Source organism: Eschrichtius robustus, chromosome 1 (assembly GCF_028021215.1).
Source record: "Eschrichtius robustus isolate mEscRob2 chromosome 1, mEscRob2.pri, whole genome shotgun sequence".
Classification (NCBI taxonomy): domain Eukaryota; kingdom Metazoa; phylum Chordata; class Mammalia; order Artiodactyla; family Eschrichtiidae; genus Eschrichtius; species Eschrichtius robustus.
The window spans coordinates 145,670,986-145,684,301 of record NC_090824.1 but is presented as its reverse complement, the minus strand read 5'-3'; the positions used below and the strand labels follow the sequence as shown (position 1 = coordinate 145,684,301).

At 54.6% G+C, this 13,316-nt stretch overlaps 7 non-coding genes across 7 annotated transcripts; all 7 read right to left on the bottom strand.

Annotated features, from left to right (window-relative positions):
• Positions 1–259: 259 nt before the first annotated feature.
• On the bottom strand, positions 260–351 carry LOC137751820 (small nucleolar RNA SNORD116). The gene has a single exon (XR_011070969.1). It is a non-coding gene; the product is annotated as a small nucleolar RNA SNORD116 (small nucleolar RNA).
• Positions 352–2,809: 2,458 nt separating this feature from the next.
• On the bottom strand, positions 2,810–2,901 carry LOC137752788 (small nucleolar RNA SNORD116). The gene has a single exon (XR_011071288.1). It is a non-coding gene; the product is annotated as a small nucleolar RNA SNORD116 (small nucleolar RNA).
• A 2,408-nt stretch (positions 2,902–5,309) lies between these two features.
• Positions 5,310–5,401, bottom strand: LOC137778312 (small nucleolar RNA SNORD116). The gene has a single exon (XR_011076836.1). It is a non-coding gene; the product is annotated as a small nucleolar RNA SNORD116 (small nucleolar RNA).
• A 389-nt stretch (positions 5,402–5,790) lies between these two features.
• LOC137751815 (small nucleolar RNA SNORD116) lies at positions 5,791–5,882 on the bottom strand. Its single transcript, XR_011070968.1, has one exon. It is a non-coding gene; the product is annotated as a small nucleolar RNA SNORD116 (small nucleolar RNA).
• A 2,458-nt stretch (positions 5,883–8,340) lies between these two features.
• LOC137753275 (small nucleolar RNA SNORD116) lies at positions 8,341–8,432 on the bottom strand. The gene has a single exon (XR_011071437.1). It is a non-coding gene; the product is annotated as a small nucleolar RNA SNORD116 (small nucleolar RNA).
• Positions 8,433–10,840: 2,408 nt separating this feature from the next.
• On the bottom strand, positions 10,841–10,932 carry LOC137778309 (small nucleolar RNA SNORD116). The gene has a single exon (XR_011076835.1). It is a non-coding gene; the product is annotated as a small nucleolar RNA SNORD116 (small nucleolar RNA).
• Positions 10,933–11,321: 389 nt separating this feature from the next.
• LOC137751808 (small nucleolar RNA SNORD116) lies at positions 11,322–11,413 on the bottom strand. The gene has a single exon (XR_011070964.1). It is a non-coding gene; the product is annotated as a small nucleolar RNA SNORD116 (small nucleolar RNA).
• Between the last annotated feature and the right edge of the window lie 1,903 nt (positions 11,414–13,316).

Below are 13,316 nucleotides of genomic sequence, written 5' to 3'. Positions count from 1 at the left end.
CGGGTTCCCCAGGAAGAGCCCGGAATGTGACGGGGTAGTCTCGCCGCACAAGTCCCCGTGGCCAAACATCTAGGTTTCTTCAAAGAAGTTCCGTTTACCCCCACAAGGTTTCTACCACGAACCTTGTCAAGCCAGAGGCGATGCCCTTGGGTCGTACAGAAAGCTATTGGCATTGGAGATATTCCAATGCCCAAACTGGCAGGGCAAACCCTTGCAGCAACTGGGTAACTTGCCCTGGCGCATTGTATTTTCGCCCCCGGGACTGTCAGTGACATGACCGCGGAGAAACCTGAGACCCATTCATTGGTTCAGAGTTCCAAGCAGTGCATTTATGGGAGTCATCATCAATCCACCTGCTCAAAGGCTGCACGTTCAAAGTTGCAGGCTCCACCGCAGGGCAGCCAACGATCTCAATCATGTCAGCAGTCAGGAGCGGCCAGAGCCGACCCACGGGGCTGCCAATGGAGCTAAGGATCATGGCATCGGATCTGGGGTGCCACTGGAGGAGCCAAGAAGGTGAGGGTGTAGTCTCAGGGCACAAGTCCCCGTGGCCAAACATCTAGGTTTCTGCAAAGAATTTCCACTCACCACCACAAGGTTCCTACGAGGATCCTCAAGTACTTCACGCCAAAATCACTCTGAGACTCTTTTGCCTCGACTTGCCTCAACTTGCCGCACTGTCCTCACTTCGCCAGGTTTCATGGACTATACAGAGGGCCCCATGCTGCTGCAGGTGTTTGTTCCCGGGCACTCCACCACCTGCCTCAGTGTGACAGAACACAGGGATGTTTGAGAAAAGTGAACGGGGGCACAGAGGCAAAGGGTGATACCGCCCAGCGAAGTGCGCTGCGATGTGCGCTATATCTCCCCTCAACATTTCATTTGCAGCCCATCATGTCTGTGTGTCCACAGCCAAACGTGAATGCATCATGGCACAGATGCCTTCAGAGTGCACGGGCATCAACACAAAGAGCACGGCCGTCCATCAAACCCCTGGTATGGGCCTTGAACTTCCCCGCCTGAGCCGCCTCCCCACCGACACAGCATAGGGATGTCATCCTGAACCGCTGAGACACCCTCAGGGGAAATGGGATTACTCAGCGTAAGAGCCACTGCCCTCTGGGGAACCAAACCACTCCTGGCGCATACGCTTCCACACAATGGACTCAGCCTCAAGGGGAAATGTGGTCCCTGAGATCTTCCACAAGGGAACGACCCTTGGACAAATGTCACGACCTCCAACAAAAGCAGCTTGTAGGGACCGGTGACAAATCGCACCAGAGGAACTCCTGGACTGAATAATGGAGATTCACCTGTAGCCATACTTCCTGGCCTGCTGCCAAGACTGGCAACCTACCCTTAGCCCACACACAAAGCTAATGGCACGGGAACCATTCCGATGCTCAACGCGGCGGGGAAACCCTTGCAACAATGGTGTAACTTGCAGTGGTGTCTGGCACTTTCACACTCTGGGCCCATCAGTGACGTGACATTGGGGAAACCGTGAGGCCCAGGTACTCTACAAGCAACTTGTTACCCACAGCCATGCAACGAGAGAACCCAGACAACAGCCTAGACACTTGAACCGGTATGATTTGTCTGGCCTGTGGCCAGGCTCGCCGGATACCACAGTCTCGACGCACCAGCGGGTGGCAGGAAAAATGACACCCACACCACACATCCTCTCCTGCCCTTAAAACTGTAGCCTTTCCTTGGCAACCGACTCCCTTGTTTCTGCATGGTTGCGCCCAATGACCTCCTAGTAGAGCTCCAATCCTCAGGGAACGCTATGTGGGCCGGGTATAGAAATGATGCTTGGCTGTCCTCAGGAACACCTTCACATCTTCAACACAGGGGGAACGTGGCCAGACAGGGACAAAACACCCCAAGGCCTCTAAATCGGCCCCCATGAGAAGACACCATACTGTGCCATGAAGGCAACCTTTCGCTGGACAAGGACCCGCCATGAAGCAAATCGACCAAGGAGAGGAAAGAGGCGGGACAGTCCACAAAGGTGCTCCCGTATTCTCTCCCTACACGTGCCTCCAGATGCTCCTGAGGGAATCCCAAATGTGTTCCGGGGACCCCATGGCCACTGTCGATCTATCCACCCACCAATAAACCTGTGGGCTTAGTCAGCCATCTCACGTGTCTCTTTCACTCGCCTTGCCTTACTCTCTCTCCACCGGGATCCCAACGTGTCACGGCAAGATGCCAGAGCCACCCCTCACCAAGGAAGCTTGCCGTGACCAAGCTTGACTAAGGCATTTTCCAGCCCCTTCACACAGCACACACAAGCAGGACACAACCCGAGGAGGAGCCATCAGATTGCCTAAACTCCCAGGAACACTGGCCCATTTGATTTCTCCCCTCATCAGGAGAAACCTAAATTGCATATGGTCTCCCAAGCAGAACATGACAAAGAAGCCTGGCCTAGGCCTGGAATCCTGTTCTGACCCTGAGCCTACAGACTTCTGTTTCTTTGAGGCCACAAGGCAATGACCAGCAGGTGGGGGCAGCCTGTAGAACACAAGCGCAGGTGGCAGAACCAGCAATGGCGCACGCTTCCTCTCCTACCTGCATGCTGAACCGTGACAGGGGACAGCAGTCCTGGCTAGACCAAGGAACAAAGAGACGGCAAGCTGTCCCAAGCCTTCCCACCTGCATTGGCATCCCAGGCTCCTTTCCCAATGGCTCTTCTCCCCATGAGATGACCACAACCCTCAACTTGAACAACGTGGCTGTGGACACCCACAGCCGCAAATGCAATGTGAACCTCTCCCTACTTTCCTTTTGGGAGCCACGTGCTGGACCTCAGTTCCAAAGAGGAGACGGTAGGGATTTTTCACTCATTTTGTTCAGATTTCCAAGGAATGCATTTGTGGGAGTCATCATCGATCCAAACACGGGCTCAAACGTTGGACATGCAAAGTTGCAGATTCCACCATGGGACGGCCAGCGAGCTGAATCATATCAGCGTACAGAAGTGGCCAGAGCCGAGCCATGGGTCAGGAAATGCAGCCAGTTCTCAGGGCATCAAAGCTCGTGTTCCCCGAGAAATTACCAGAAGGTGAGGGTGTAGCCCCGGTGCACACGTTCCCGTCGCCAAACCTTTAGGTTAAGCAAAGAAGTGTCCCTTACCGCAACAAGGGTTAAAGCAGGATCCTCATGGAATGCACGCCAGGACCCATCCGAGACTCCTTCGCCTGGCCTCGCCTTGCCACGCCGTCCTCCTTTCAACGGGTATCAGGGATTATACGGATGGCCCCAGGCTGCTGCTAGCATTCTTTCCCTGGCATTCCACCTGGCTCGGGTGAGAGAACACACGCAGGCTTGAGAAGGGTGCACGGGCACAGCGAGGGACAGGTCGATACCACCCAGTGATGTGTGTTCTATCTCTCCTCAACATTTCATTTGCTGTCCGTCTTGCCTGTGTGTACGCACCCAAACGTGAAAGCATCGTGGCACAGGCGCCTTCAGAGCATGCGGCCATCAGGACAAAGAGCGCCGCCGGCCAACAACACCCTGGTCTCGGGCCCTGAAATTCCTCTCCTGAGCAATCTGCCCCGCATCACAGCAAAACGATGTCTTCCTGATCCCCTGAGACACCCTCAGGACAACTGGGCCCCCTCAGCCTAAGAGCAAGTGCCCTCTTTGGCAACAAACACGCCCTTGGCACTTATGATTCCACACAGTGGACACACCCTCAAGGCGAGAGATCTTCCACAAGGGAAGGGCCCTTGGCCGAATATGACGACCTCCATCAAAAGCGGCTCGTAGGGACCCGTGACAAAGGGCACCTGAGGAACCCCTGGACTGATCAAGGGAGACTCACCAGCAGGCATACTTCCTGGTCTCCTGCCAAGCCAGAGGAACTTCTTAGGACCGCAACCAAAGCTAATGGCAAGGGAGCCATTCCAATGCCCAAAGTGGCGGGGCAAACCCTTGCAGCAACTGGGTATCTTATTGTACCACCTTGCACATTGTCTTTCTTCCCTTCAAGGACTAGACCTTGGAGAAACCATGAGACCCTGGTCCTCCAGAACCAACGTGTCACCCACAGCCGTGCAATGAGGGAACGCCTCCAACATCCTGGACCCTTGAACCGGCATGACTTCTCTGGCTTGAAGCCATGCATGCTGGAGATCACAGGCTCGCAGCACCAGAAGGCGGCAGGACAAAATGACCCCTGCAGCACACATTCACTCCAGCCCTTAAACCTGTAGCATTTCCTTGGCAGCCAACTCGCTTCTTTCTGCATGGTTGGGCCCAAAGACCTCCGGGAAGAGCTCCAAACCTCAGGGAATGCTATGCCGACTGGGCATAGCAATGACGCTGGGCTGTCCGAAGGAACACCTTAACATCCTCAACATAGGGGCAAGGAGGCCACACAGGGACAAAACATCCCAACGGCTCCAAATCGGGCCCAGTGAGAAGACACCATACTGTGCTGTGAAGGCACCATTCAGTGGAACAAGGACCCGCCGTGAAGCACATTGAGAAAGGAGAGGAAAAGGTTGGGATGGTCCATGAATGTGCACCTGTGTTCCTTCCCTACACGGGACTCCAAATGCTCCTGAAGATATCCCAAAAGAGTTCCGGGAACCCTATGTCCACCGAACATCTATCCACCCAACAGTAAGCCTGTGGGCTTAGCCAACACTCTCACGTGTATTTCCCACTCGCCTTGCCTTCCTCTCTCCACCAGGATCCAGACGAATCCACCCCTCACCTAAGTAGCTTGATATCCCCTGGAATTGCCTAAGGCATTTTCCAACCTCTCCACACACAACACACAAGCAGGACACAACCCAAGGAGGAGCCAACAGCGTCGCCCAAATCTGTGGGACGGTGGCCCATTTGATTTCCCCTGACCATCAGGGCAAATGTAAACTACATCCCACCTCCCAAGCTGAACATGACATAGAAGCCTGGCCTGGCCAGGACTCCTTCTCTGACCCTGAGTGCAGAGACTTCTGCTTCCTTGCGGGAACAAGGCAACGACCTGAGCTCGAGGGTGGCCTGTAGATCTCGAGGGGAAGCCAGAGGAGTACCAGTGGCTCACGCTTCCTTTCATACCTGCATACAGACCGCGGCAGGATATAGCAGTTTTGGCTAGACTCAGGTGCCCAGAGACATCAAGTTGTCCTTAGCCTTCCCATGTAGATGGACATCCCAGGCTCCTTTCCACATGGCTCTTTCTGCACGAGAAGCCCGCCACCCTCAACTTGAACAATGTTGCTGCACACGCCCACAGTAGCAAATGCGACATGGACCTCTCCCTAATTTTCCTTTGGGAGCCACGTGCTGGACCTCAGTTAGGATGAGAAGATGGTAGGTATTGCTCATTCATTTTGTTTAGATTTTGAAGGAATGCATTTATGGGAGTCATCATCGATCCACGCAGCTGCTCAAAGGCTGGACGTGCAAAGTCGCGGATTGTCAGCAAGCTAAAACCTCTCAGCAGTAGGGAGCGGCCAGACTCGAGCCACGGGGCAGAAAGTGCACCCAAGTCTCAGGGCATTGGAGCTCGGGTTCCCCAGGAAGAGCCCGGAATGTGACGGGGTAGTCTCGCCGCACAAGTCCCCGTGGCCAAACATCTAGGTTTCTTCAAAGAAGTTCCGTTTACCCCCACAAGGTTTCTACCACGAACCTTGTCAAGCCAGAGGCGATGCCCTTGGGTCGTACAGAAAGCTATTGGCATTGGAGATATTCCAATGCCCAAACTGGCAGGGCAAACCCTTGCAGCAACTGGGTAACTTGCCCTGGCGCATTGTATTTTCGCCCCCGGGACTGTCAGTGACATGACCGCGGAGAAACCTGAGACCCATTCATTGGTTCAGAGTTCCAAGCAGTGCATTTATGGGAGTCATCATCAATCCACCTGCTCAAAGGCTGCACGTTCAAAGTTGCAGGCTCCACCGCAGGGCAGCCAACGATCTCAATCATGTCAGCAGTCAGGAGCGGCCAGAGCCGACCCACGGGGCTGCCAATGGAGCTAAGGATCATGGCATCGGATCTGGGGTGCCACTGGAGGAGCCAAGAAGGTGAGGGTGTAGTCTCAGGGCACAAGTCCCCGTGGCCAAACATCTAGGTTTCTGCAAAGAATTTCCACTCACCACCACAAGGTTCCTACGAGGATCCTCAAGTACTTCACGCCAAAATCACTCTGAGACTCTTTTGCCTCGACTTGCCTCAACTTGCCGCACTGTCCTCACTTCGCCAGGTTTCATGGACTATACAGAGGGCCCCATGCTGCTGCAGGTGTTTGTTCCCGGGCACTCCACCACCTGCCTCAGTGTGACAGAACACAGGGATGTTTGAGAAAAGTGAACGGGGGCACAGAGGCAAAGGGTGATACCGCCCAGCGAAGTGCGCTGCGATGTGCGCTATATCTCCCCTCAACATTTCATTTGCAGCCCATCATGTCTGTGTGTCCACAGCCAAACGTGAATGCATCATGGCACAGATGCCTTCAGAGTGCACGGGCATCAACACAAAGAGCACGGCCGTCCATCAAACCCCTGGTATGGGCCTTGAACTTCCCCGCCTGAGCCGCCTCCCCACCGACACAGCATAGGGATGTCATCCTGAACCGCTGAGACACCCTCAGGGGAAATGGGATTACTCAGCGTAAGAGCCACTGCCCTCTGGGGAACCAAACCACTCCTGGCGCATACGCTTCCACACAATGGACTCAGCCTCAAGGGGAAATGTGGTCCCTGAGATCTTCCACAAGGGAACGACCCTTGGACAAATGTCACGACCTCCAACAAAAGCAGCTTGTAGGGACCAGTGACAAATCGCACCAGAGGAACTCCTGGACTGAATAATGGAGATTCACCTGTAGCCATACTTCCTGGCCTGCTGCCAAGACTGGCAACCTACCCTTAGCCCACACACAAAGCTAATGGCACGGGAACCATTCCGATGCTCAACGCGGCGGGGAAACCCTTGCAACAATGGTGTAACTTGCAGTGGTGTCTGGCACTTTCACACTCTGGGCCCATCAGTGACGTGACATTGGGGAAACCGTGAGGCCCAGGTACTCTACAAGCAACTTGTTACCCACAGCCATGCAACGAGAGAACCCAGACAACAGCCTAGACACTTGAACCGGTATGATTTGTCTGGCCTGTGGCCAGGCTCGCCGGATACCACAGTCTCGACGCACCAGCGGGTGGCAGGAAAAATGACACCCACACCACACATCCTCTCCTGCCCTTAAAACTGTAGCCTTTCCTTGGCAACCGACTCCCTTGTTTCTGCATGGTTGCGCCCAATGACCTCCTAGTAGAGCTCCAATCCTCAGGGAACGCTATGTGGGCCGGGTATAGAAATGATGCTTGGCTGTCCTCAGGAACACCTTCACATCTTCAACACAGGGGGAACGTGGCCAGACAGGGACAAAACACCCCAAGGCCTCTAAATCGGCCCCCATGAGAAGACACCATACTGTGCCATGAAGGCAACCTTTCGCTGGACAAGGACCCGCCATGAAGCAAATCGACCAAGGAGAGGAAAGAGGCGGGACAGTCCACAAAGGTGCTCCCGTATTCTCTCCCTACACGTGCCTCCAGATGCTCCTGAGGGAATCCCAAATGTGTTCCGGGGACCCCATGGCCACTGTCGATCTATCCACCCACCAATAAACCTGTGGGCTTAGTCAGCCATCTCACGTGTCTCTTTCACTCGCCTTGCCTTACTCTCTCTCCACCGGGATCCCAACGTGTCACGGCAAGATGCCAGAGCCACCCCTCACCAAGGAAGCTTGCCGTGACCAAGCTTGACTAAGGCATTTTCCAGCCCCTTCACACAGCACACACAAGCAGGACACAACCCGAGGAGGAGCCATCAGATTGCCTAAACTCCCAGGAACACTGGCCCATTTGATTTCTCCCCTCATCAGGAGAAACCTAAATTGCATATGGTCTCCCAAGCAGAACATGACAAAGAAGCCTGGCCTAGGCCTGGAATCCTGTTCTGACCCTGAGCCTACAGACTTCTGTTTCTTTGAGGCCACAAGGCAATGACCAGCAGGTGGGGGCAGCCTGTAGAACACAAGCGCAGGTGGCAGAACCAGCAATGGCGCACGCTTCCTCTCCTACCTGCATGCTGAACCGTGACAGGGGACAGCAGTCCTGGCTAGACCAAGGAACAAAGAGACGGCAAGCTGTCCCAAGCCTTCCCACCTGCATTGGCATCCCAGGCTCCTTTCCCAATGGCTCTTCTCCCCATGAGATGACCACAACCCTCAACTTGAACAACGTGGCTGTGGACACCCACAGCCGCAAATGCAATGTGAACCTCTCCCTACTTTCCTTTTGGGAGCCACGTGCTGGACCTCAGTTCCAAAGAGGAGACGGTAGGGATTTTTCACTCATTTTGTTCAGATTTCCAAGGAATGCATTTGTGGGAGTCAATATCGATCCAAACACGGGCTCAAACGTTGGACATGCAAAGTTGCAGATTCCACCATGGGACGGCCAGCGAGCTGAATCATATCAGCGTACAGAAGTGGCCAGAGCCGAGCCATGGGTCAGGAAATGCAGCCAGTTCTCAGGGCATCAAAGCTCGTGTTCCCCGAGAAATTACCAGAAGGTGAGGGTGTAGCCCCGGTGCACACGTTCCCGTCGCCAAACCTTTAGGTTAAGCAAAGAAGTGTCCCTTACCGCAACAAGGGTTAAAGCAGGATCCTCATGGAATGCACGCCAGGACCCATCCGAGACTCCTTCGCCTGGCCTCGCCTTGCCACGCCGTCCTCCTTTCAACGGGTATCAGGGATTATACGGATGGCCCCAGGCTGCTGCTAGCATTCTTTCCCTGGCATTCCACCTGGCTCGGGTGAGAGAACACACGCAGGCTTGAGGAGGGTGCACGGGCACAGCGAGGGACAGGTCGATACCACCCAGTGATGTGTGTTCTATCTCTCCTCAACATTTCATTTGCTGTCCGTCTTGCCTGTGTGTACGCACCCAAACGTGAAAGCATCGTGGCACAGGCGCCTTCAGAGCATGCGGCCATCAGGACAAAGAGCGCCGCCGGCCAACAACACCCTGGTCTCGGGCCCTGAAATTCCTCTCCTGAGCAATCTGCCCCGCATCACAGCAAAACGATGTCTTCCTGATCCCCTGAGACACCCTCAGGACAACTGGGCCCCCTCAGCCTAAGAGCAAGTGCCCTCTTTGGCAACAAACACGCCCTTGGCACTTATGATTCCACACAGTGGACACACCCTCAAGGCGAGAGATCTTCCACAAGGGAAGGGCCCTTGGCCGAATATGACGACCTCCATCAAAAGCGGCTCGTAGGGACCCGTGACAAAGGGCACCTGAGGAACCCCTGGACTGATCAAGGGAGACTCACCAGCAGGCATACTTCCTGGTCTCCTGCCAAGCCAGAGGAACTTCTTAGGACCGCAACCAAAGCTAATGGCAAGGGAGCCATTCCAATGCCCAAAGTGGCGGGGCAAACCCTTGCAGCAACTGGGTATCTTATTGTACCACCTTGCACATTGTCTTTCTTCCCTTCAAGGACTAGACCTTGGAGAAACCATGAGACCCTGGTCCTCCAGAACCAACGTGTCACCCACAGCCGTGCAATGAGGGAACGCCTCCAACATCCTGGACCCTTGAACCGGCATGACTTCTCTGGCTTGAAGCCATGCATGCTGGAGATCACAGGCTCGCAGCACCAGAAGGCGGCAGGACAAAATGACCCCTGCAGCACACATTCACTCCAGCCCTTAAACCTGTAGCATTTCCTTGGCAGCCAACTCGCTTCTTTCTGCATGGTTGGGCCCAAAGACCTCCGGGAAGAGCTCCAAACCTCAGGGAATGCTATGCCGACTGGGCATAGCAATGACGCTGGGCTGTCCGAAGGAACACCTTAACATCCTCAACATAGGGGCAAGGAGGCCACACAGGGACAAAACATCCCAACGGCTCCAAATCGGGCCCAGTGAGAAGACACCATACTGTGCTGTGAAGGCACCATTCAGTGGAACAAGGACCCGCCGTGAAGCACATTGAGAAAGGAGAGGAAAAGGTTGGGATGGTCCATGAATGTGCACCTGTGTTCCTTCCCTACACGGGACTCCAAATGCTCCTGAAGATATCCCAAAAGAGTTCCGGGAACCCTATGTCCACCGAACATCTATCCACCCAACAGTAAGCCTGTGGGCTTAGCCAACACTCTCACGTGTATTTCCCACTCGCCTTGCCTTCCTCTCTCCACCAGGATCCAGACAAATCCACCCCTCACCTAAGTAGCTTGATATCCCCTGGAATTGCCTAAGGCATTTTCCAACCTCTCCACACACAACACACAAGCAGGACAAAACCCAAGGAGGAGCCAGCAGCGTCGCCCAAATCTGTGGGACGGTGGCCCATTTGATTTGCCCTGACCATCAGGGCAAATGTAAACTACATCCCACCTCCCAAGCTGAACATGACATAGAAGCCTGGCCTGGCCAGGACTCCTTCTCTGACCCTGAGTGCAGAGACTTCTGCTTCCTTGCGGGAACAAGGCAACGACCTGAGCTCGAGGGTGGCCTGTAGATCTCGAGGGGAAGCCAGAGGAGTACCAGTGGCTCACGCTTCCTTTCATACCTGCATACAGACCGCGGCAGGATATAGCAGTTTTGGCTAGACTCAGGTGCCCAGAGACATCAAGTTGTCCTTAGCCTTCCCATGTAGATGGACATCCCAGGCTCCTTTCCACATGGCTCTTTCTGCACGAGAAGCCCGCCACCCTCAACTTGAACAATGTTGCTGCACACGCCCACAGTAGCAAATGCGACATGGACCTCTCCCTAATTTTCCTTTGGGAGCCACGTGCTGGACCTCAGTTAGGATGAGAAGATGGTAGGTATTGCTCATTCATTTTGTTTAGATTTTGAAGGAATGCATTTATGGGAGTCATCATCGATCCACGCAGCTGCTCAAAGGCTGGACGTGCAAAGTCGCGGATTGTCAGCAAGCTAAAACCTCTCAGCAGTAGGGAGCGGCCAGACTCGAGCCACGGGGCAGAAAGTGCACCCAAGTCTCAGGGCATTGGAGCTCGGGTTCCCCAGGAAGAGCCCGGAATGTGACGGGGTAGTCTCGCCGCACAAGTCCCCGTGGCCAAACATCTAGGTTTCTTCAAAGAAGTTCCGTTTACCCCCACAAGGTTTCTACCACGAACCTTGTCAAGCCAGAGGCGATGCCCTTGGGTCGTACAGAAAGCTATTGGCATTGGAGATATTCCAATGCCCAAACTGGCAGGGCAAACCCTTGCAGCAACTGGGTAACTTGCCCTGGCGCATTGTATTTTCGCCCCCGGGACTGTCAGTGACATGACCGCGGAGAAACCTGAGACCCATTCATTGGTTCAGAGTTCCAAGCAGTGCATTTATGGGAGTCATCATCAATCCACCTGCTCAAAGGCTGCACGTTCAAAGTTGCAGGCTCCACCGCAGGGCAGCCAACGATCTCAATCATGTCAGCAGTCAGGAGCGGCCAGAGCCGACCCACGGGGCTGCCAATGGAGCTAAGGATCATGGCATCGGATCTGGGGTGCCACTGGAGGAGCCAAGAAGGTGAGGGTGTAGTCTCAGGGCACAAGTCCCCGTGGCCAAACATCTAGGTTTCTGCAAAGAATTTCCACTCACCACCACAAGGTTCCTACGAGGATCCTCAAGTACTTCACGCCAAAATCACTCTGAGACTCTTTTGCCTCGACTTGCCTCAACTTGCCGCACTGTCCTCACTTCGCCAGGTTTCATGGACTATACAGAGGGCCCCATGCTGCTGCAGGTGTTTGTTCCCGGGCACTCCACCACCTGCCTCAGTGTGACAGAACACAGGGATGTTTGAGAAAAGTGAACGGGGGCACAGAGGCAAAGGGTGATACCGCCCAGCGAAGTGCGCTGCGATGTGCGCTATATCTCCCCTCAACATTTCATTTGCAGCCCATCATGTCTGTGTGTCCACAGCCAAACGTGAATGCATCATGGCACAGATGCCTTCAGAGTGCACGGGCATCAACACAAAGAGCACGGCCGTCCATCAAACCCCTGGTATGGGCCTTGAACTTCCCCGCCTGAGCCGCCTCCCCACCGACACAGCATAGGGATGTCATCCTGAACCGCTGAGACACCCTCAGGGGAAATGGGATTACTCAGCGTAAGAGCCACTGCCCTCTGGGGAACCAAACCACTCCTGGCGCATACGCTTCCACACAATGGACTCAGCCTCAAGGGGAAATGTGGTCCCTGAGATCTTCCACAAGGGAACGACCCTTGGACAAATGTCACGACCTCCAACAAAAGCAGCTTGTAGGGACCGGTGACAAATCGCACCAGAGGAACTCCTGGACTGAATAATGGAGATTCACCTGTAGCCATACTTCCTGGCCTGCTGCCAAGACTGGCAACCTACCCTTAGCCCACACACAAAGCTAATGGCACGGGAACCATTCCGATGCTCAACGCGGCGGGGAAACCCTTGCAACAATGGTGTAACTTGCAGTGGTGTCTGGCACTTTCACACTCTGGGCCCATCAGTGACGTGACATTGGGGAAACCGTGAGGCCCAGGTACTCTACAAGCAACTTGTTACCCACAGCCATGCAACGAGAGAACCCAGACAACAGCCTAGACACTTGAACCGGTATGATTTGTCTGGCCTGTGGCCAGGCTCGCCGGATACCACAGTCTCGACGCACCAGCGGGTGGCAGGAAAAATGACACCCACACCACACATCCTCTCCTGCCCTTAAAACTGTAGCCTTTCCTTGGCAACCGACTCCCTTGTTTCTGCATGGTTGCGCCCAATGACCTCCTAGTAGAGCTCCAATCCTCAGGGAACGCTATGTGGGCCGGGTATAGAAATGATGCTTGGCTGTCCTCAGGAACACCTTCACATCTTCAACACAGGGGGAACGTGGCCAGACAGGGACAAAACACCCCAAGGCCTCTAAATCGGCCCCCATGAGAAGACACCATACTGTGCCATGAAGGCAACCTTTCGCTGGACAAGGACCCGCCATGAAGCAAATCGACCAAGGAGAGGAAAGAGGCGGGACAGTCCACAAAGGTGCTCCCGTATTCTCTCCCTACACGTGCCTCCAGATGCTCCTGAGGGAATCCCAAATGTGTTCCGGGGACCCCATGGCCACTGTCGATCTATCCACCCACCAATAAACCTGTGGGCTTAGTCAGCCATCTCACGTGTCTCTTTCACTCGCCTTGCCTTACTCTCTCTCCACCGGGATCCCAACGTGTCACGGCAAGATGCCAGAGCCACCCCTCACCAAGGAAGCTTGCCGTGACCAAG